At 36.8% G+C, this 23,881-nt stretch overlaps 1 long non-coding RNA gene and 1 other non-coding gene across 2 annotated transcripts; both read left to right on the forward strand.

The window, feature by feature from the left end:
- Positions 1-547: 547 nt before the first annotated feature.
- LOC145209305 (uncharacterized) lies at positions 548-2,345 on the forward strand. Its single transcript, XR_013855060.1, has 5 exons — positions 548-977; positions 1,317-1,428; positions 1,601-1,662; positions 1,742-1,865; positions 1,985-2,345. It is a non-coding gene; the product is annotated as an uncharacterized LOC145209305 (long non-coding RNA).
- A 20,653-nt stretch (positions 2,346-22,998) lies between these two features.
- On the forward strand, positions 22,999-23,072 carry Trnas-gga (transfer RNA serine (anticodon GGA)). Its single transcript has one exon. It is a non-coding gene; the product is annotated as a tRNA-Ser (tRNA).
- Positions 23,073-23,881: the final 809 nt, after the last annotated feature.

Below are 23,881 nucleotides of genomic sequence, written 5' to 3' on the forward strand. Positions count from 1 at the left end.
GTCCGCATCAGAACAAATCGTTGCGTCTGGTTGTGTGAATATAAAGCACTGCTGCCTGGGAGCGTTGTAAAAATCTACAGGCTTACTGAGTAGCTTGTTGTAATCTGGCATCACCAATGTACTTGGAGATGCTGGGTTGGTCGTCCTCAGCTCTGTAATCTGCATCGCTATCCCAGAGAGGTTATCAACGGGTGGCACAAGGGTCAAATTACAACTTGATCCGTTTGTACCAACCATGTAAAGAATGCCAAGCCAGTTACCTTTGAAATACTGACCACACTTGCTGGTTTGAAGCACAGCGAGCGAAACGGTAAAGCCTAAAATACATAATGTTACAATTGAAACACGTTTGCACCTGGAATCAGTTTCTATTAGTGTGTGGTTCAGTGATTTCAGTGTTTTTGTTTCAAACAGAAAATATTTTATTAAATTTTCGTCAACATTAACGTAGAACTATAACCGATGCGATGCGTCAATTAACATCACTTATGCCTTTAATAACAGCAAGCCGTTTTAATATTAACATGTTAATAGAAAAACCAGTGTGTTGTTTCAACACGCCGGTGTGTTTCAACCACACTAACGGTGTGTTCCAAGAACACGGCAGGTGTGTTGTTACCGCGATAATCGATGTGTATTCGCTAAACGACACGCCGCACAGTACGGACAGCACACCAGGTGTGTCGTTTCAAGGTCAAGGTGATGGGTTTCAAGTCCAGAAGCACAGAACAACACACCGCCGTGTTGTTTTGTTGCTTTCCTTTTGGCTTTGGAAGTCACTCAACCGTAACGGCGGGAACGCACGAAACGGCTTTTCAGGTTCTTTTTTCTTTTGATTGACTAAAACTTAGTAAATTGATGAGTAAGAGACTCAATATCAAGACTAATAGGAGTTAATTGAGTATTAATTGACAAGTTTTAATGTATTCAAGACTTTTGGACAATGTGAACAGGATGGTGTTGCAAATCTAATAAAGGTTGGTATATTTACAATTTTACATATATTTGTGCATGTATAAAACATATGTTTGTGCTTTGTGCATGTTGTAATGGCTTGTTGTTTTTTGTATTAGAATAGACTGTTACCAAATGACTGAGCGAAGTGGTTTTTATAACAACTTGGTATCACTGTCAAGTAGAACACATACAAAACAGGCATTCAAGTGACCTCTATTTGCATTTTTTGCCAAACTATTACAGTTCTGTTGGCAAGTGCTTGAAAGTGTTAAAGAATTTAACTTTCAACAATATCAATTCCTTTATACCAGAACTTTCTGCTTAATGATTACGTATTTCAAGTGTTTAATTTGTTGCAGAGTCCTGTACAAAACCTAATGATGCAACTGACCTTACTGTGTTTAACATGGATTATTGAACAACCAAGGGAATTCTATGAAGGAACCAATTTTGTTATAAAGGCGGCACATGGTAGGCATTAAATCCAATGTTTATGGCTGAGTTGCAAACAAGTAAACATGTTTGAGATAGTTACATTTGAGAAAATACATCTTTTTTCATTGTGCAATAGCATATTTTTCTAGTGTTCTTGTTGATGGATACATTACTTATACATTGCTTTATATACATTACTTGTTTTTAGACAATCAACATTAAGGGACACTCAATATCACTTGCTACCAGAAATCTTAAGGGACATTTGGTGTGAGTTTAATTGCCTTTTAAGTAATCGGCCTCTTTCTCCAGCATATTTTGAATATATATGGTGTTTACTGTTTTGCAGATGGTAAACGTAACTGATGTTCTCAAAAGTGCCATAGGGGATTCTTTGGATAATCATATGCTGCTGCTTGTTTGTGAAAGGAAATTGCTACAAAAAAAGAAATGTTGTCATCTTTGAAACACAGGTATTTTGATTAGATCCATTAGTAACTCCAACAAACTTTGATTTCATGTAACCTTAACTATTACAATCACATTAACTGATAGTAAATCCTTGTTTAATAACTGGTTATTTACTTTACAGGACCAGTTTGCAACATCGCCTGGTTATCCAAGTGTTGTTGTCAATAAAAATGAAATGAACAGGTTTTCTTTTGGTTTCGATTTTTTATTGTAATACTTGTTATTTTTATTGTAGTGATATTGAACATGCCATGACTATGCATATGACATATGCCTTGTTGAGTACATTACAATTATATAGCATCTGACATGCAGTTGAACTTTTGTTTTGTGTGTATTTTTTACCTGTGTTTTTCCCCCACCGTTACATTCATGCCATAACTTTGTTTCGTTTGTTCTGTTAAACGTTATGTTCTGTTTCTTCGATAAATGCGCTATTTCGTTGGTATACGGTACTGTTTACAATAAAATACAAAACGGTATTTGGTGTGTCATGCTTTAAAGCTCTAAACAACACGCAACACGTGTGTTGTATGAGTGTGTTCAAACAACACACCAGGTGTGTCGCAAAACTGCAGCTTCAAACAACACGGCAGGCGTGTCGTTGAACAACACACCTCCAAACAACACACCACCTGACAACACGGCTTGGTGTGTCGTGTGTTGTATACGGCTTCAAAATTGGCGTGTTGTTACAACACACCGGCTTTTCTAGTGCAGTATTCTGGAATAATGGTAGCATTTAACAAGTCGCAATGCATGCATTTTTTGCTAAAAAGTACCACTTACCTGTTAAAAACAGCACTAAACATAACTTTACATCCATTATGTCGACTTTTGTATCTTCTGCAAGCTGTTATACTTTCGCAGAACCAAGCTATGCAGAAATGCATCATTCAGCGGAAGTAGCAACTATTGTAGCGGCGTCAACAATCCAGCATGCAAATTAACCAGTGATGAACCGTGCGACCAACGATCAAATGTAAATGAGGTACAGAAAATGCCCGTTTATTGAACAGTAAGGAAACAAGAGATAAAACTTTGTACTACAGTTGAACTTTGATACACATTCTGGGCAATGTATTTGCATTACCAATTTTACAAAAACTAAATAATTAATTCATTCTAAACAACATTTGTTTAAATACAAATCATGAGTAAACAAATAAAGCCATCACAAAGGTATGGGCGCCTTTATCAACTTCAGCAGCATTCCAAATGACCAAAACAAAAACTTACATGATAGAGACAAAGAAAACTACGGGTACGGCAGACATAGGGAAAATGGCTGTGATCCAAAAAATCGTTTCGAAAACCGTTACGCCGAAACGAAAAGCGCCTCTAAGCAAACCAAAATTGCCTTTCCCAAATCAACTTGCAACAGACTTAGTCAGTGGCATCATCGTTTTAGCGAAGTTGATTTGTGTCATGGTTGCCATGGTTCGTTTTTAAGTTTTTGTGTCTACACTCAACTGAATGTTGGTTTATCTCAAAACTTGTTCGATTCTGGGTGCACGACCAATGCCTGCATGTTTAGAGTACATTCGGAATGAGTTCAAACGCACTGAAATAAATATGTGTGTTTAATTACAGCAAGGAAAGATGATTAGAAGAAATTGGGTGAAGTACCAAACAATAAGTGGCAACAGGTGAAGATAAAAACGAACCCTCTGTGACTTTATGGAATGCAAATTATCATAAATGCAAGGAAATCCAAATAAAACTTGCTGGTCCGTCGCACAAGTCAATCACAAGCAGACAGTGATGGATGATAATAGTTGGTTCAGTTACGTGGGTCTGGGTGTAGCTTGTGTGAATTTACTTGCAAACCTAATTATTCTTATGTTTATTTGTTATATTCGAGGTAACATCGACCTACTAAGGTGGGAAAATTTATGACAACAATATAAAACTAATGGAAACTGTAAGTCCGAGTAATAACAAGTGATTATTGAGACGCAAATATTTTAAAGCAGGTTCCTAAGTGTAAGTTATTTATGGTAATAAACCTGCTAATATCAATTAAACATTAGATTGTGGTTTTAAACGACACCACAACAGTAATGTTTAAACCTTTCAAGTAAAATCTACATGGCCAATTTTACTGTAATCAATGTTTCTTATCATAATGTATATTTAAGAATATGACGTACTTAAAAGAATGTAGGCATTTTGGCAAGAAAAGATATTGCCAATACCCTTCTTAAGCAAGGATGCTCTCGTATGTTGTTTTATGTTTTAACAATAAACTTCGCTTGTAATATGTTTGTCGAATTGAACGGGGTGACTGCTGGTTACTTTTTCATTCCATAAAGGTCCCAACATAATTGTAGAATAATCGAATCATTAGATTGAAACGGGACTTTTTTTCAATCTAATGCTTTTCGTGCAAATACCCCTTTGGCAAGATTTCAAACCGTTCTAACTGATTTTAGGTACAGAGAAGTTCGTCAAAACGAAGTTGATTCTACTATGGATGTGGGGATTAGGCGACAGAATGGCGGAGCGACCAATCGACCTCTCTCTCAGGCATCCGTGAAAAAGAGAACTAACCCGGTTAATGAAGTTGTTGTCCTCGAAGAAATAAAAGTTAAATAAAATGCAATATGAATGTGTGTTCACTGCAGTTTAACAAAAGTGACGAATGGTGACACAGTTTTGTGAATGTTTTCGTTTTAACAATATCAGAAAGTTTGGATAGTTGACTTATATTTTTAGGTTGTTTTCACTGCATGTATTTTTAAATGCAGAATATTCAGCACTAATAAGCTAGAGCTGACACATCGTCCAAATATTGTTAATAGTTGCAAGTTGTAAAAAAATCAAGTCTTTTAGTTTGGCACTTTTAGGTAAATTTCTTGGTTTGCGGGGAGGGCAAGAAAGTTGACATACGTTACTACCATGAAAACCGCTAGTGTCCTGCGCCATTAATTCAATGTAGAGTTTGAATACATTTAACTTCATTTAAGCGAATTGTCTTTAATATCATGCTGTTTTAAGAAAAAAATGCATCCAAATGGACACGAGTAAAAAAGAAAAATGCCACTGCATTTTTTGGCATCTAAAAAAGCAGGCATACGCCCATGCGTTGATACAGATGCTATGTTTTCCGGCGTAAAACTTTCGTATGAAATGGCTGGCAGTTTTTCGAAAACCAGCGTTTGTTTCAAACAATTGTTTGCATGGCAGCGTGTTCTAACATATTGGCTGTTTCCAGCTACTAGTTTGTAATCTTTACGACAGTCGCCAGGCTTAATAGATCGTTGCTAACTAGTGAGTAAAACCGAAAAGTCAAACTCATCCACCAATGCTGCACTGACGAGTACTAATTGCTCTTCATGCTAAAAACGTTGCAACCTACCAAAAGTTTATTTCTTGCACCCAAATAAACTGCGATCGTTTTCATAGTTTCTCATATAAGCTAGTAAACAATCATGAATTCGGTGCAGAAGTAAGCAATATATGTGCTTTTGTTTTCAGTACCACATTTGCATTGACCTCAATCCCGAAGCGAAACTAGCTAGATTATACCTGAACGGTCTCGACATAGAAGAGGTTCCACGGGGGCTTTTCTACGTTATAAATAATGACAGGAGTCTTCTTATTGGTGGAAAAAACGGTGGCGCTCAGTTTAAGTAAGTATTGCAAGGACAAAAACAAATCATAACAAAGTGTAGTAGGTTTTATACAAAAAATATATTTTTTCACCAGTGTAGTTATTGTTAATCATCTACTACATCCTCACAACATATTTTCTTCCATTTGTGTTTGTGGTTTGAAATTAACAGTCTAAACCAGGGGCGGGCAACATACGGCCCGCGGGCCGGATCCAGCCCGCGACGGGATTTTGAGCGGCCCGCAGACAGTTTCTGGTCTTACATGATAACGTGGCCCGCGGCCACAGTCGGCCGAATCCCCCACTACTTGCTTACGTCAAATTATAGTTGTAACAAACAGTAACGCTCCCCAATCACAAAAAACTTTCCCGCGGTTGTCACCATTGCACCATACATCCATTGTTACGACATAACTGCCATCCTTGAGTGTGGCTTGCTTTCACGGTTTCCTTTGTTTCCACACGTGTAGTGTGGTTAGTGTTTCAGCAGTATCTAAGTCTGTGGTGTATGCATTAAATTTGCTGTGGTGAATAATTTTATGTTGTATCACTTAGATTGTTTGGACTGTATTGCAATTACGACGTTCTTGATTGTATTTAGTTTAGGTGGTCAAAAATCCGTTTTAAATCACTGGATAAATACGCGATTAATGTATCGATTCACGAATTCGGCCCGCCAAGTACTTCATTTTCCCATATCAGGCCCGCCGACTGGAGAAGTTGCCCGTCCCTGGTCTAAACTGTATATTATCCATACTTTAACATGGGGCATCTTTCCAATTTTGTGGGATACGACCGTGCACTTTCCAAAATCGAAATACAACAGATGGCTTACAACTGTCAACGTCCGACTGATGATGTGTTGTTCACCAGTCTGGAAAAAGTTGAATTATTGGGAGGTGCCAGATATGAGTCTGATGTGGATTGTCCAAGCAGGAGATACTCCCTTTCTCAGTGGCTGAAAGATTTTTACGATTCCTTACATTAATAATTCTTGTGTGACCTTGGTATTGCAATGTTATCGGATGCTAAGAATTTTGTTTAATGTGGTATTTTATGGATGTCTTTGGAAATAAATGCACAATATCATTTTTTTGAAATCAGTTCCTCAAAATTAGTCAAAATCAGTTTTAACATTTAAGACACCAAATATTGTGTTGCCCAGTGTAATCAGTCTAGCGTTCACGCTATATTAATTTCAAACACGAAATACACAACTGAAACATAATAAAAATTTTGCTTTATAAAGAGCTCATTGAAACTAGGCATTTGCGCAAGCTCAGCCAAGAACAAGTTCCTTGTCTAAATTTATGAAATGATAAAAAAAAAAAAAAATTATGAAATGATTTTTGGTGTACATGTAGTCCGAGAATAAGCCACATAGTGAATATAAGTGACTATATTTAACGTGATAGTCAAGCAGAAATACCATTTAAGGTTGTGTATCAACTTGTCAAAAGTAACAATGATTAACGGATTGTAATGTACAACATGTGACGTGAAAATTTACATCGTTAAAGTGCATCAAGACACACGCTGGTATCAGTTACGATTGGTTTCAGTACAGCTTTTCATGCCAAGAGAATCATTTTCACGTTGAAAGTTAATTTAAAGTTGTAACTTATAAGGAAACAAATACGAAATGTGTGTAAACTTTGTACATGTATAAAAGCAAAAAGTGATTTTATTTACACAAAGGCAGTAGAGAGGTGCACCGAAACAAACACAAGCATAGTTAGTTATTAGAGATATCGGTTGAAGCATCGAATGAATCATACAATACGTTGTCGACCATTTCTCCTGCTGAACAAGCGCTCTCTTTTTTTTGGTGTTGTTTACAATCATTATTAATCATTTCCTTGTGATCTCTACCACGTAGCATGGATCTCTCCTCCTTACGAAATCTAAATGCAAATGTCAACAATTAAATTTACGATAATAAGTTTGTGGAAATCGTAACAACAAAAAATAATTTCATTTCGGTATTTAATTACAGGACGACAAAAAATGTTTTGTTCACATTATACTCTTCCTTACATGTGGCAGATAGATTTTATTCAGTTATCAGTCAGGTAGAAGAAAAAGTTTTGACATTAAACAGAGAAAGGACTTTATACGTAAACTTATAAGGCGCCCAAACCATAAATACTGATGAGATTCCCTCTGCTTATCACGCTGGGTTCAAACCTGGTTGAAATGATAAACCACTACTGAATTAAGCAGAACTGTCGAGTAATAAATGTCTGATGTTAGAATCCTTATCAGTTCATATGTGAGCAAATAAAATATTTGATTGATTTAGATCGATTTTCGAGGCTGTTTACCAAATGTATGTCAATACTTGTGTCATGTTTGCTTACGTTCGAACATTCTGGCCTTTGTTTTTATCGATTGATATTTACAGATATGAATCACCTGTAGTGATAGATTGACATCATCCCCAGCGCTACAAGGCTTATCACCAAAGCAACTGCTAGAATTATTATTGTTGTAAGCACCGCCCCATTTCTGGTTAGCTTTTCTTCACATATTACTGTGTCTTCTGTGCTGGCACTCGACGTAACAAAGTCTAGAAAAATATTTACTATTTATGTCAATTATTAAAACTGACCACGATCAGTGTTTTAAAGAATTTTGGAGTCGCCCAATTTAACATTATTAATTCAAACCAATCTTATCGGAATAAAACAATTCTGTAAGCTTATTGTTCCAAATCCGGTATTCATTCTTACACATAATAGTTGTGACCAACCTGTGTTTGTAAAACCGCCTTGCGATTGAGGTTGCGATGTTTTGGCTGTAGGGTCGGACAAGTTAGGTGCAGTTGTATCTGATTGTGTCGTTTCATGTTCTGAAGCAAAACGATGTAAAGTCTTCAAAATAGAAACTGCTTAAATTGCTCCATACCTTTCACAGGTGTCGTAACGGCAGCTGCTGTTGAAGCCACCGGTGGTTTACTTTTTTCTTCGCAATTCAACCAAGCATAGCTATATTTTATTTTGCCTTTTGATTTTTTAACTTTAAGTTGTGGAGGCCATGGCAAACTAACCGTCGAAGGATTTTCACAAACGTCGGAATAAATGACATTTGCACGACAGGATCCTGCACCAGAATTGTTTCGATGAACAAAAACTCCACACGAGTATGGTGTTGCAGCATCAATAAATTTGTGGCTCGTGCCTTGAACAAACATGATTTATTAGTTTTGACCCATTTGTTTACTCAGATTTGCTTTTCATTATTTGTTTGTTTTAACATAAGCTCAAACTGAAATTTGTAGGAAGACCCAATTTTTAGATCCGTAAGCAGACCCAAAGCCGAGTTCTATGAAAGGTAGTTGGGCGCGATAGCGACGTGTACAAAATGAGCTTAATACGCAAATACACATGTAATTTCCACATCATTGTGTTATTTGTCATTAGAAAACTTACATTAAACAAAAAAAAATTACTGTACTTTTCGTCTAATGTTGATAATCCAAGAATCATTTCGATAATTGTATAATTTTCGACAAAATGTCTTTTAGCTTTTTTAAGACTTTTCTTATTTATACACAATTTATGCTACTTTAAACAACACACAGGTACTTTTTAATGTTAGTTGGACCTAAAACAGTTTTATTATAACTTGATCGCGTCAATTAGGTATCTGTCAAATAGGACTCACGTAAATCATTGTTTTGCTGTCGATTATGTTGTAAAAATTGTTATTTACTGTTTACTTTACTGCCTGGAACCTGCAATCATTACCATTAGGAAGCAAAACGTCGACGTTTTTAGCTCTGATAATTAGCAATGAAAGCATATTCTCCGACAAGTTGTGCTTAAACGTCCAGATCGTGTCATCTTGATCTTCCCAAGTGATGTAATCATGTCGCTTTTCTGAAGGTGCTTCTGGTGGTTTGGAATCAGCTTAAGAAATACAAAGCAACGCATCTATCCAGAGTTAAATTTATAAATTGTAAAATCAGACATTAAAAATATGTACTTACTGCTACTTGTTAAATAACGTATCTATCCAAAGGTACAACCAACTTACCCAAAATCATGCATAACTGCAATGTTATCGATATCAGCACACTGTTGCACATGTCATTGATTAGACTGTATCCCTGCAATAAATAAACCAGTCCAATAGTAACATAAAATGTTATACTGTCAATCTGAAAGCAATTGCTGCACAAAAGCGGTTTCAGTTTTGGCGTAAAAAATAATAATAAAAAACATTAAAATGTCGTCCGAATAAATATATGTGGGGGATCCAAGCAACTGAATGTGCCTCAAAAATCGGGGCTAGTCACGCCAACTCTCATTGTTCTGTCCTCAAATATAATGTCCAACAGAAATGAGACACACATAATGAGATTGTGCTAGATTGGTAGGTAAAACTGTGTCTTAAAATTAGCTTCAATTAGAGCAGCAGATGCGAAAAATCGATCGGAGATCTGCTACGTCGATATTAACTGTTTATTAGTTTCACTTTTATCCTCGGTAAGCGGGCAACGACTACATGACAGCAAAATGGACTGAATGACAGCAAAATGGACTGAATGACAGCAAAAGGGCCAAAACGTTTCTAGCTCAGCAAAACACAAGTAGACCAGAAAGGATTAAAACACACAGCCTTGTTAATACAAAGCGGTTGCGCTAAAACTCGGCCAACTTGTCCACTGTAAGTAAGCTTTAAGGGGTGAATCACTTTCGTTTTCGTTTTAAAATCCTACGTTCGAAAGATAATATTGACTCCGATAGGCATCGTAGAAAAAATAGAAAATAAATTTAAAACTGAACTCAATTCAGAAAGAGCAATTTCACATAAATTGGTCGTCCTTGTTACGATTTTGAGTTAAACAAACGACAGTAAGCAAACGCATAACTTTTTACAGAATGCAGTGTGTGGTAAAACAGAATTATACCTGCCTAATAGGAGGGTATGTATACATCAGGGGCATAACCAGATCAAAACTTTGGGACGGCAAAACTGTACTTCATACTAGTCTATGATTGGTTTAGAAAACCGAGGTTTCATATCAAAAGTGTACACATTGAAAACTTTGCGACGACGGTCTGCATATGACGATGCAGGACGCCATTTACAATTGCCATAGTTTACATCTCTCTAATTGTAACTGGTGTAATTGAACTTAATATTGAGTCTCATCGCTGATGGTCCATCATCCTGAATCAGCATAGGAAGCTTTGTGTTCTGAACGAATACATCCCCTTGAGGCAAGTGGAGCGAAAATACTGCCCAGTATTACACTGCTAATGCTGTAGATGCGTTCGAAGCATCCAGGGAATTGTTTGAGGGTTGAAGGTTTCCGTTTCTGAAACTTTCCGTCCATGGCGAAACGAAGGGAAGAAATAGGTCTTGATCTTGTTTCGACTTGTTCACTTTTTTAAGTTTTCTGAATTCAACAAATTACATTTTCAGTTAATTTTGGGACTTTCTTCAAAATAGTTTAACCGGCAGTAAGTAAAATATTGTTCAGAAGCGGGCGTTTAATTCTTTCACTACACCTCAATTTTTTCAACAAAATAATTATGTTCCAATTAGGTTTACTAACACCCAGAAGAGGGTGCCATAGCGTAGTGTAAGAAGCCTCAGATGGGAATGGGCATATGGGTTTAAAAGGTGTAGTGATTTACATTTTTACACAGATAAATCTTCAAATATTGTGGTGCCCCTTCTGTAACACTAACACATAAATATAGAAGCTATTGCTGCCAGGCATAATATCAAGTTTGTAGAGCTCTTCTGGCAAGTTTGTAGAGCAACTAACGCACAAACTTATTCACATAGGTCTTTGTTATGACAGCATACCAGCTATCAATCAATGTACTGTGGTAAACACGTACCTTAGCTCCAAGTTAGTTGTGACGAGAAACACAATACACAGAATGAGCAACGCAACCACCAACACAAGGCACAGAAAAAATATTTTACTATACCTTGTGATAATGTCGTCTGTAAGATGAAAAATAAGTAGGTTTAGTTTAAACGCTTTGCTTGGACTGTTACATAAAGATTTTTGTGTATAGATTTTGTCAACAACCTACTTCTTTTCCAACCTTATTTTATTAACACACACATTATATGTGATTGGAATCGTCTGTTGAGCATCCGTGGATCAGGACGATTTCTATATTAGTCAGGGGCGGCTCGTGCTAGGGTGCTGCGGAGCTGCAGCACCCCCTAGATATTTTCACTTAATATTCCTACCACAATATTACAGATAATTTCATTATACTTATTTTTTTATTCTTAAATATAATGTTTATCAGTGTAATTTCCGCCTTGATCGGCGTTTTTTTTTTCATTTTAAAAAAATATGACATTAATATGTTATCTTTGGTGAAACTGCAGCTCCAGTTTCATGACAAATCGTGACGTTTCATGACGTTTTGCACTTGACAAAGCTACATGCTGGGCGAAATAGGCGACAGGGTGCTGCGGCTCGCGCAGCTCCACCAATCACGCAGCGTGTGAACCAGCCGCTGTAGTTGTGTTGTCTGTTCCGGGTCTATTGTGGTCCAAAACCTAACCCGTTTGCTATATTCCTAAGTTTGACAGTGAGTACAGTTAAATGATAATATTGCCATCTTTTAATTTATTTGTTTGAAGGTTAGTCGTGAATTTTTAAGATGACTGTAAGTGGGCTTAAGTTTTTGCAGTTATCATTGAATTAGAAAGTGTATCTACCACCTTGAAAAAGAAAAAAAGGCCATCTAACACTTTGAAAAATCACGATTAACCGTTATAATAAAAACCTGAATAAAAAGTTAAGAAAACTGGGATAAAACATCTGCTGTTCCAAATATGTCATGCAGGAATAAGCAACCACAAGAACTACTCAGTTTTAGTTTTGAATGCTAACAAAGAAAAAATAGCTTTGTTACTGTGAAGTTAAATGTCTCACTAACATTCAGGCAATATTAAATGCAGAACAAACAATTGCACAAGCAACAGGAATTTTGAAATACCTTAGTGATGACAATTTCAAGTTTTGGTTTCTTAACACACCATGTGGACAGTATTAGCAACCAAGTGCAATTTTGTGTATTGATATAATGGACATGATATGTTTCTCTAAACAGTAGCTGCTAAATTGCTTTACAGGAAATGTTTCATTCTACAGGGGAGATAGTAGTGACCATAGGCGCCGAGTGGGCGGTGGCGGGGTGGCGCCGCCACCTTGGGTTTGTAAAGGACGGTGGCGGCCACCGTGTATTATTTTTTTGCTTGTAGCGGTTTGGCACGAAATATCGTCAAAACTAAAAGCCAGGAGCGATTTTGCTTTTAAATAAATGTGCTGGCGAAAAAGCAACGAAACGTGGCTTAAAACTGCAACCTATTTTGGTCAGTACCCTTTTTATGACGTCAAACACACAATTGTTGCCCGTGAATGTTTGGCTATTATTGTGTACAATTTGATTGTGTTGTAATAAATGGTTATTTTAGGTGATAAAAGGCAACAACAACGTGACTAAACATTTCTAAATTTTACCAAACCAATTTTAAACGGAATAACAGTGTGTTCCAAAATTTATTTTTTAATTTTGACGAACAGTCTATATGGGAAGTTTTTTGGGCTTTGAGTTTGAGTTCTTGTGGTTTCACGCATTTATGACGCCACATAAAATGACGTCATACTTTACGTCCGCCACCTTGCATTTTTGAAAAACTCGGCGCCTATGGTAGTGACCACCAGGCATATCCTGTTGTTAGAAAAGTTACTGAAACTTTTAAAGGAAAATCCAGTTAGCCAGCAATTTCCATGAGTCCCTCAAAGGCAAAACGGTTCTTGTCAACACTGAAAAGGATGCAAACTTTTCTAAAGAACACCATTATTTCCAAAAAGACTTTTCTAAGGAACACCATTATTTCCAAAAAGGGCACTTGCAGTAATAGCACTAAATAGAAAAAAAACAGTTTCTTAGTTGTCATTTGGAAATCAAGGAAGAAGCTATCATTTATTTTGCTCAAACTATAGCTTTACGATTCATTTTGGTTGTAAAATAGAAGCACAAGGTTTAATAAGATGTTTTAAATTTAAGTGAGAGTGTTGTAATTTTCAAAGCATGGAGAGTATTGTACTTCAAAAAGGAATGATAAGCTATTTGCCACTAAATAAAGCAGCAAGTTTAGCAGTTAAGAAACTTACAAACAATTAATAGAATTGTACACAAAAATTAAGAAAAGATGTTGAATAAAGATTTGACACAAATGTAATGTGGTTGTTAAATTTGTCAGTTATGATACAATTAAAAAGCTTTATGGCTAGTTTTTTTTTTGTGGCAATATTCTGTGAAGTGTCATAGAATATGTTAAAAATGCTGACTGTGGCTATAAGTTACTGACTTAATAGCAAGTGTGTTAGTTGTTAGTCATTGTTAACCAGTTTTACTTACATGTTGTCCAATTGAAATACTTCGACCTTTTTCGACTCATTTATTAATTTTTTTTTCTATGTACTGTTGTTGTGTTTTACCGTATTTACAACCGCTTCGTTTCGAGTCTGTGTCACGTGTGTTTTGTCACATTATTACTGCATGTTATCGAGTTTGGTCCGTCGCTGTGCAAGTAAACAAAATTCCCCAATGATACCGTCTGCTGTTTACACTTGTGTACATTATTGGGTAACAACCATTACGTCACAATGGAGTTGCTAATTAAGATTTGTGTTACTTGTTTTTCTACTCAAAACAATGACTAGAAAACTAGAAATGTGGTTTTCCTATATATTGCCAACTTATATTCGTTCAATAAAGGCTAAACATTGGAGCAGCACCCCCAGAAATTTTGGTCACGAGCCGCAACTGGTATTAGTACATCGTTACCTTATTTGATTAAGTTACAAACGCAGTAAAGTAACTAACGCAAACATGAATTGGCAATAAAAACTTAAAAAAGCTCAATTAACAAATACAAATCAACGAGTGTATGGCAAGTTTGAGATTTAAACCATATTTGCATTTTGCTTACATATTAACACGTATTATCGTACCAAGTCTATTTGCCGTGTCTCCACCGACTCCAGGCCAATATTCCCCCGTCGTTTTGACAGTTGCAATTGTTGTTTGCGCTGAAGCAGATGTGGAAGATTCTGCGTGAAGCGAATAATATAACAGTAATTAAAATACATTAGCCAAAACATAAACAAATTTACCACGAATTGCCTATACTAAACATTTATTACTGCTTGACAAATTACTTTCTTCGCTTGCACTGTTACCTTCTGCATTAGAAGTGGACGTTACATCTTTCATATCCCTGTTGGTTTCACTTCTGAATGATGTTGTCGCATTTTTGGTTGCTGATAGTAGTGAAGAGGTCGAGTGTGGTTTCAACGACGATTGTGTTGCTATTTTTGTTGTTGTAATTGTTGCTGTTGTTGCACTTGCAGTTGTTCTTTGCTCTTTAGTTGTCTTTGTCATCGACATTTCTGTGGTTGTATTTGATCCTGATGTCGTTTGCAATGAAGTAGTAGTTTCTGTAAATGTGGTTTGATTACAAAATACACTAGGTATTGTGAGATACAAGTACATTTCAGATCGACCTATTAAATTTTATTTAGTTTGCAGCTCCTTAATATAGGGAATTTAGTGTTTATACATCTGAAAAACAAATAAATAAATAACATTAACTAGCCATCATGCAGGGCAAAAATAAAAGCTAACTTCAACATAGAACATTGAAATCTGGTGAGATTTAATCAACTGAAGTCATTACCTGTTTGACTTGCGTAAGCCTGTTTGCTGGGACAACCGCTAGGAAATGTTATGATTGCATAAGTGAGCTGAATCTCAAAGTTACAAAACTCTGTATTCAACTTCGGTGGCCACGATATGCTTTTGTTTTGACTCTGACAACCAGGAATTGTGACGTTACAATCGAGAATCTTGACGTAACTTCCGCAGAATGCAGACGTCAATGCTGAAGTTTGGGTCAATTTTGCGCCTGCAGTCAGTGGAATAAAACGAATAACCATTGCAATAAAATACGTTTGGAGAAACTTAGAATTGTATAAAAAACAAGAGTTCAAGCGGCAGAATTATTAGTGCAACTCGTGACGACAAATCGGTCGTATTCGCTAGTATAGCCATCAAAGGGCACCCAGTTTGTTGGAAGTATCAGAGTCTCCCGTCACCAGCTGCACTGATGAGACTTTATAGGTCGAAACAGTGTGCATTGTCTGCAGTTTATCATTTATTGGCTCGATGCTTTTACAAGAAGAGTTTAATTGTTCTAATCACACAAAAAAAGCGTTAAAAACAAATTTCTTGCGTTTATCTATTGCTGAAGAAATATAAAACAATTACCCAAGACTAATTACTGCCAAGTCACCAAGCTTTACTCAAATTAGCAGGAATTGGAAAAATAAAACTCACCATCAGGAAATTTAATGATTGCAATTTTCTTTCCAGAATTATAAAAGCTGAATGTTGGTTTAAACTGTAGCACAGTAATGGACAGAAGGTAGTTGTTTCCTACATCGGCTGGAGGATTAAAGTTCCATGTACACAACTCTTCATGTGTCGCTTTGTGTGATAAAGTTCCATAGCGTCCCACAATGTTTCCAGGACAAACAGCAAAAGATGTCGACGTCGTTGCAACAATTACTGCAATAAATCCAGTGTAAAATTAAACAAGCTCTTTGCCTGAATGTCTTTCAAGTTTATATAAGACATACAACAGTTGTAGAATTCAAACGCATAACACACATACTCATTTAATCATTCACACCTATGATTACACTGTAAATGTTACAATTAATCATCAAAACGTTTAGGTTTAAACACAGTTACAAAATTGACAGCAGATTAAAATTAAATGATCGAAATACACAGATGGTATTTTATCAATAGCAAAATAGAACTTAGATTTTAGAATACAAACTTGAAATAAAACACTTATTAAACGTTTACAGTACTTACACAAGAGTACGTTCAGAGTTTGAGGTCCAAACAACATTTTGCCGTTATACAAAAAATACCTTCCACAGTAACAAGACCGCCGCGATACACCAGCTATTAAGCGAGAACAACTTCCGTTAATTGAACACAGGATGTTTATGTTGTCATAATTAGTGCAAGCTCAGTGCAAACCTTATAGCGTAATTCATAAACTTTTGCTTCCCCCGTAAAAGTTTGCGGTGGTATGTGAATCGTGTTCTTTATGGTCGAGGAAGATAGTTAAAGTCAGAGTGCTGTTTCTGCCAATTTGCCCTTTCCTGTAATATTCACAGCCGTGCCTCACTGTGAGAAAAGCCACATTAGCATAAGAATCACTTCCCGCCATATATCACGGTTAATTCCCGCCATCTCGTGACAGTGCAAGAGGCCACACTAACGTCACAGTGACGTGGAAGTGACGTAAGATTTGTTTATCATAAACTTTATTAACCTTTACTGTCAATGTAATAACAATGTACAACGGACAAGATATAATAATAATAATAATTTGGAATTTAAACGACGAGTGAACATTTGGCCTACGTGGACGAAGTTCAAAGACAATACAAAACGAAAATATGCAAGAACTTCCTCAGCAACGGTATCGAACAAATACATCTAAAGCAAAAACATAGGTTGGGGTCCCAGACAATTCGTCGGAAATAATTTCTACGTTAACGTTCTGCTGCTTACATTGATTACCGCAAGGTTGACCACCGATTTTCGCAGCAATGAGTCATAACTTCATACAGCATGCATCTTACGGAAATTTCCTTAATGTTTCGCAACAGTGTAACAATACTCTAGTCTAAGCTTCTCTAACATTCCGTTACAGCGCCAAGACAGCTGTGATATAGCTTTATAACTGAGTTATATGAGTTGCTTGTCTCATAAGTTATTTACCTAGCCTGCATACTGTAAACTTGACTATGTGTTACTTCAGCATAGTAATATGTAATGAATTAAAAAGCGAGCGATGTAACGTAATAAAATCACAACCCCCCAAAACTAGTTTTCAAAATATATTTTTTTTTGGCGCCTATAACGTAACGTAAGCTTAGAACTAGGTATTAAATATACTGTACAGTTACACAATCAAACACACAATACAATTACAAGCACATATATTGAAATATCCATTTACCAGCAACAGGCAAAGTCAGAACATGGACAAGGAATTTGAAGCCATTTTTTTACAATTAAGGTAATCGACTATTGACCATTGGCCCAAAATATGCTGTTTTGACACAATGACACGATAAAGCCTTGACAGGTCAGACATGACAAAAAACAATTCAATATACATCAAGTCAATTAAAAACGATAGATACGTAGTCAGTTTATGCTACATACAAGCAAGATAAAAACAATTGCCAGCATGTGTTTTTTTGTCCCTGATGGACAATCAATCAATTTTGTATTTATTTGTTTCAGCGCCAAAATATGAGTAAGGCAGATGACAAAACTGTAAACATGTAAATTAGGCATTGAAACAAAAAGGGTGCAGCTGCAGCCACAATTGGCTATTTTTAAAAGCTGAACCTATCTATTTGTTTTTGGTGAATGCTTGTAAAAAAATAAGCAATGCGTTATAAGTGTTTTTCTTGTAAATGCACCAAATAACTAACATGAACCTTTGTGAAAATACGTTCGCATTTCTTCGGGCAGCAATTGTACGCTTGTCTGGCGGGTAACAGGCAACGTGTGAATGCGTTTTGCCCACAACGAACCTGCCGTTAACATTTTGGATTTGTTTTCGATAATTAAGTTCAGCCCGTTTGATTCCACCAATTTGCGAAATTTGTCTTGCCAAGGAAAACACATGTGGTTTTGACGAGATTAAAACCCATAACCTTAAGAACGCAAAATGGTGTTAACCGTTTGGCCATCTTTTCTTGAAAGATTATAAATCATGCATATGTAAAGTTACAGCAGCTGCAATGATCAACATAAAATATCTTTTCCTAGCAAACGCTGATAAACCTGCAAAACATGAAGGAAGAACTTGATCAATGTTGAAGTAACTAAAAGACCGACAAAGCAGATTTTTTTAAAACAGAAATATTAAGAGTATTGAAAAGGTCAATATTTTTGTTAATTAGTTAACTTTAATTGGCCACGTTAGATACAACTGAATGTTTGTCATAAAACATGTGACGGGTACAACTTTAAAAAAATTGGGCTGAAAGTTAAAAATGGAAAGTAACATAACAATGTCGACACCCTTGTGGTTTAAAAACATCCCAAACCATATTTAATTTACCTGGGGCTTGTGACTTGGAAACTTCTGCAGCTGAAGAAGTGAGGCTGATGCTTGGAGTGGTGGTGGAATTGTTGGAAATACCAACCGGTAAACTCGCCTTGTGGGTAACGGTGCTCCCTGTAATTGAAAAAGGTTTATTAAATAACAAACTACATACAGTTTCCTACTAGTATTTGAAATAAGCAGTATTATCCATGTACATTAAATCTCGCGCATTAAACAAGCTTTTCTCTACTTTGCTCACGCCCATTAGATTCGCAAAAAGTCGGTCCTCTGCAATAAAACGTATATTGAAAGCGAAACAAAATAAAATCCTATGTGTGTCTTAATATCTCAACATATGCCAACCTTTTAGTTTAGGTGCGGTCGTCAAAATCATTGGGGTAAGTTTACTGCTCAACGATGTTGTCAAACCAATGGACGTTGCTAATGACGAACGAGCAGAGTTTGCAGATGTCGGTATTGTTCCTCCTATCATCGATTGTGTTTTTCCTGCTGTTGCTGTTGCAGTTGCAACCGTTGTTGACATTGGGACCGACATTTTTGTAGCTGCGACTGATGGTGATGTGGACGTTTTGACTGCGGAAATGGTTTCAACAGCTGCTCAACACGATATATTAAAAAGTATATTTGCATACGTTAAAGAGAGTAGTGTGACGGTGCTTCAACCAGCATTTGGCAGATAATTCGGCAGATAAGCAGCATTTGGCCTTCGCCTTAATTGTCTATTTGACTTTTTTTGACGTGGATAGAGAAAAATGTTGTTTGAAAATGTACCTGTTTGACCAATAGAAACCCGATTGTTTGCACACGTAGAATTTTTGGGACATGCAATAATTGCGTAAGTTAATTGGATCTCAAAGTTGCAAAATTCTGTGTTCAATTTCGGCGGCCACGATATGCTTGTGTTTTGACTCTGACAAACAGGCATTGTTACGTTACAACCGAGATTCTTGACGTAACTTCCGCAAAATGCAGACGTCGAAGTTGTAGTTTGGGTCATTTTTGTACCTACAGCACAGAAAGTCATTTCGATATCAAGTGGATTAAATAAGAAAATACAGCACACAATCAACATGAAGAAATCTAAACAATGAAGACACTAAATCTGTTGTTGTGTTTGAAAAAGAATAAGTTACGGCATGACTTTCATATTTCTGTGGAGATTTATTTATACTTAAGCCGATCGATGCTGAGAAAATGTTAACGCAAAAAATGCTACGTCCCCAAACAATATCACTTATTCCTGAGGGATTATAATTGTTTGTCACTCTTGAATATATTTTGGTAATTTGCAATGTTGTCCAAGGCTGTTTATGGTAAAACAAATAACATGTATCTTATGTTTTTAGTAGTTTGTTCTCTATTTTGACGTTTTAATTTCTGCAAATCTAAAATAACCTCACCATCAGGGAACTTCATGATTGCAATTTTCTGTCCAGTCATAAAAAAGCTGAAAACTGGTTTCAATTTTAACACAGTGATTGAAAGAAGATAATCATTGCCCACATCTGGTGGTGGGTTAAAGTTCCATGTGCACACTTCCTTCTTTGTCGCTTTGTATGAAAAGGTTCCATAGCGTCCCGTGATGTTTGCAGGACAGGCCAACGAAGCTGTTATATTTGCGATAACTGCAATAAAATAAACCGTAAGTTTTACTGAGACGTTTGAAAGACACACTACGTACAAAAACTTATCCTAAAATCGAAGTTTTCTTCACCTAAACACAAACGTTTCGGTGGTTGTTTGCCGATATATATTGTTTACCTAATGCATTTATAGTCGTTACAACAGAATTAAAGCAATAAAACGGCATATTATATCCATTACTACAAACAACATCATAACTTAATGGTCATTCTACGGTTTTTAATAAAAATACGCCTTGACAAAGTATAGTACTTACACAATAGCAAGGTATTTGCTTGAAGTCCGAATATCATGTCAGCGTTGAACGACAATCACATTCAGAATGACATCCACACTGCGACAACGACATTGATATTATGTTAGCCAGCATCCGTTGTTTTAAATCAGGATGTGTTTGAGGAAACGGTTTGCGTAAGCACAACACATGACATTAACTTGCGCACAGCTGAACATACTCTCCACTTACACTTACTATTGGTTTATCATAACATAACGATAGTTCGGAAAACTCAGAGTGGATTTGACGCTTGCTGGGCCGTTTGTTTTAAATCCTCTACGTGGTTCAGTATCGCTTCCCGTAATTTGTCATAGCAAGTTCCTCACACACATAACTGCGCAAAAGGTTACTGGCTTCACGGTAACGTATGAATGACGTGCATTGTTTATGTTGTAAATGTCAAGTTAGGATGTAATCTAAAATAGTTAAGCCAACTATAAGTTTGACTTTGTTTACTTTCTGTACCAAAGTATTGACAACAAATGCAAATAATTTATTAGACAGTTCTACGCAAGAAAGCATGCGGGTAAATGTTTCTTTAAACGGAATTTCAAACACACTGTACAATTTGTCTCATGAATTTGGAAATTTCTCAGCAACAAGTATTATAAAATCGAATGTCGTTACACTTTAGCAGTTATGATAACAACTACTCTGACTTTGCATTGACAGAAAACGCGTTTCTTGGCAAGCACAACACAAAAATAACAATAACTACACTGTACATTTGCAGTTCTTGTATAAATTTAGTCCGTTACATGTTTTAGAATGTTGTTATTCATTTGACACACACGTCTATTAGTATAACATTAGCGGATATGCACGGCTGCTACCGCAGTTGCTGTTGACAATATGAGAAATCTTTTCAAAGTAGCAACCGGCAATAAACCTATAAAAAACAAAAAACAATTTAACAGTAATAAAAGATTCATACAGCTCTTGCAGTTCATAGAAAACGTGGGGCTTGAAACAACGTGTTTTATGATTGGAATTAGATGCTTTTTAGCAGAAGGAAACAATAATCCCCTTCTATAGTTGCACTTACAGCAATGATAATATTCCGCACACTCTATATCATCCAGACAACACAAACACAATTTACTGTACCTGCACCCCGGGAGCTTGTTGTAGTGGCTGGATAGATGAGGATGGTGCTTGCAGTTTTGGGTGTAGTGGCATGACTGACATGCTGGATTGTGGCCAAACTCAAATTGTCGGCACAGTCCAAAAACTGAAAAGCTAATTCCAGTTTTAGGAAGTAGACAGACGTTGCCATGCGTGGAGGCCACGGGTTGCTTATTTCCAGCGGTTTGTTGCAGAGATGTGAAAAGCGTTTCGCACATTTCTTCATTGGTGGGTCGTTGTTGCTTGCATAAAGCCGACACCAAAGTCCTGATTCAAAATTTTCACCTTTTGGGATGTTGGCCTGTAAACCTACAAGTATTTCAAATCATTAACTTAGAAACAATTACGTGTGTTTAATGCATCTGCTTACTTACAACTGAATAAAACATCAATACACACAAAATTTTGCTGCGGGGCCAATTGTACTTGAACAATAACACTACGTTATTTTATGGCAATAAGTGTAACATGTATTTAGATGTATTACCGCAGTTGCCGTCGTTTTGTAAAGTTCAAATAGATCTTCTGACAAATGTAATTTCAGTATTAATACCTTAACGTGCTATAAAAACTTCTAAAAACGCTGTAAAACACATGCAACTAAAACACACCACACCACACCGCAAAAAATGTAATAAGCTTACACGCACCTCGCCTGTCAGGTAATTTACTGCAACACGCGCCTATAGCAGCATATTACGTTTTATGTAAGTTAGATATTGATGACGAGCTGACGTTTGTCAAAATATCGAAACCAGGTTATAACGAAATTGTAAATCATTTTTTCCAAACATATTTAAAAACTATTGAACTGCAACATAATTTTACCGAAATCACAGTACGCCAGGCCCATTAAAGGCGTCATACCGAATCAGCCGGTCACCAAGCATTCACCACCATATGGCAAGGCGTAGACTAGAAAAATCTAGCCTGCGGTGGGATTCGAACCCACGACAGGAGTCTATCCGGGACTCGCGCTCTACCAACAGAGCTACACAGGCTCAGTGGAGAATCCGCCGAAAGTCGAATCACAAGCACCGTTGCCTGCCTCGTATGCTGCACATGTCAGTTGAGTGTGCCGTGATCGCTGGTCTGCATCGACGCTTCAGGGCTGATCCCAGTTATGAATTTATGTTCATCTTAACTGATACTGGTCAATCTGGCGATCCCCTACTACGAAGCTGACATGTGCAGCATACGAGACAGGCAACGGTGCTTGTGATTCGACTTTCGGCGGATTCTCCACTGAGCCTGCGTAGCTCAGTTGGTAGAGCGCGAGTCCCGGATAGACTCCTGTCGTGGGTTCGAATCCCACCGCAGGCTAGATTTTTCTAGCCTACGCCTTGCCGTATGGTGGTGAATGCTTGGTGACCGGCTGATTCGGTATGACGCCTTTAATGGGCCTGGCGTACTGTGATTTACATCTGAGTGTGCCGTGATCGCTGGTCTGCATCGACGCTTCAGGGCTGATCCCAGTTATGAATTTATGTTCATCTTAAATAATTTTACTGAAATACAAGTTAACTTCTATTACCAGTAACAACAGCATGCCTACTCAAAAAAGGCCTTGGTTGTTTTGCTTTTCAGTTGATGTATTTAATACAATCCACAATTTACATTTTAAACTGCCAAACTCACCACTTGGCAAAGTGAACACTTCCCCTTGCTTTCCGTTCAGTGCTTTGTGTTTGTTAACCGTCAATGCAAATACCACATCTGTACGGTCTGTGCCATTGAAAATCCATTCGCAAGATTCCAAGCTGTCAGCGCCGGTGTAGATATACCTTGATGTTCCGTTAAAGCTATCTTCACCAATCGTGCAATTTGTTCCTTCTGCACAGCTGATGCAAAACACTGCAATTTGAATTTACGATTTATACAAGGACAAACATCAAGTTGCTGTATAATAAAGCTTTGGGTTCAAGCTTTATCGCCTTAAATAGTCTTTGGATAAGTTTACGGTCCCAGAGGTCAGCAGAACCAATGCTTGAGTCGGATTGATATTTTTTCCAAAGAAATTAAGCTACACACAGAGTCAAAATATATGTTTATTTGACTATCTTATCAGCAGTAACTCCAACTTATACTAATACAAATCATATACACATAAGATTACATACTTCAAGTTTTAC

This window comes from Phallusia mammillata, chromosome 1 (genome assembly GCF_965637545.1).
Source record: "Phallusia mammillata chromosome 1, kaPhaMamm4.hap1.1, whole genome shotgun sequence".
NCBI lineage: Eukaryota > Metazoa > Chordata > Ascidiacea > Phlebobranchia > Ascidiidae > Phallusia > Phallusia mammillata.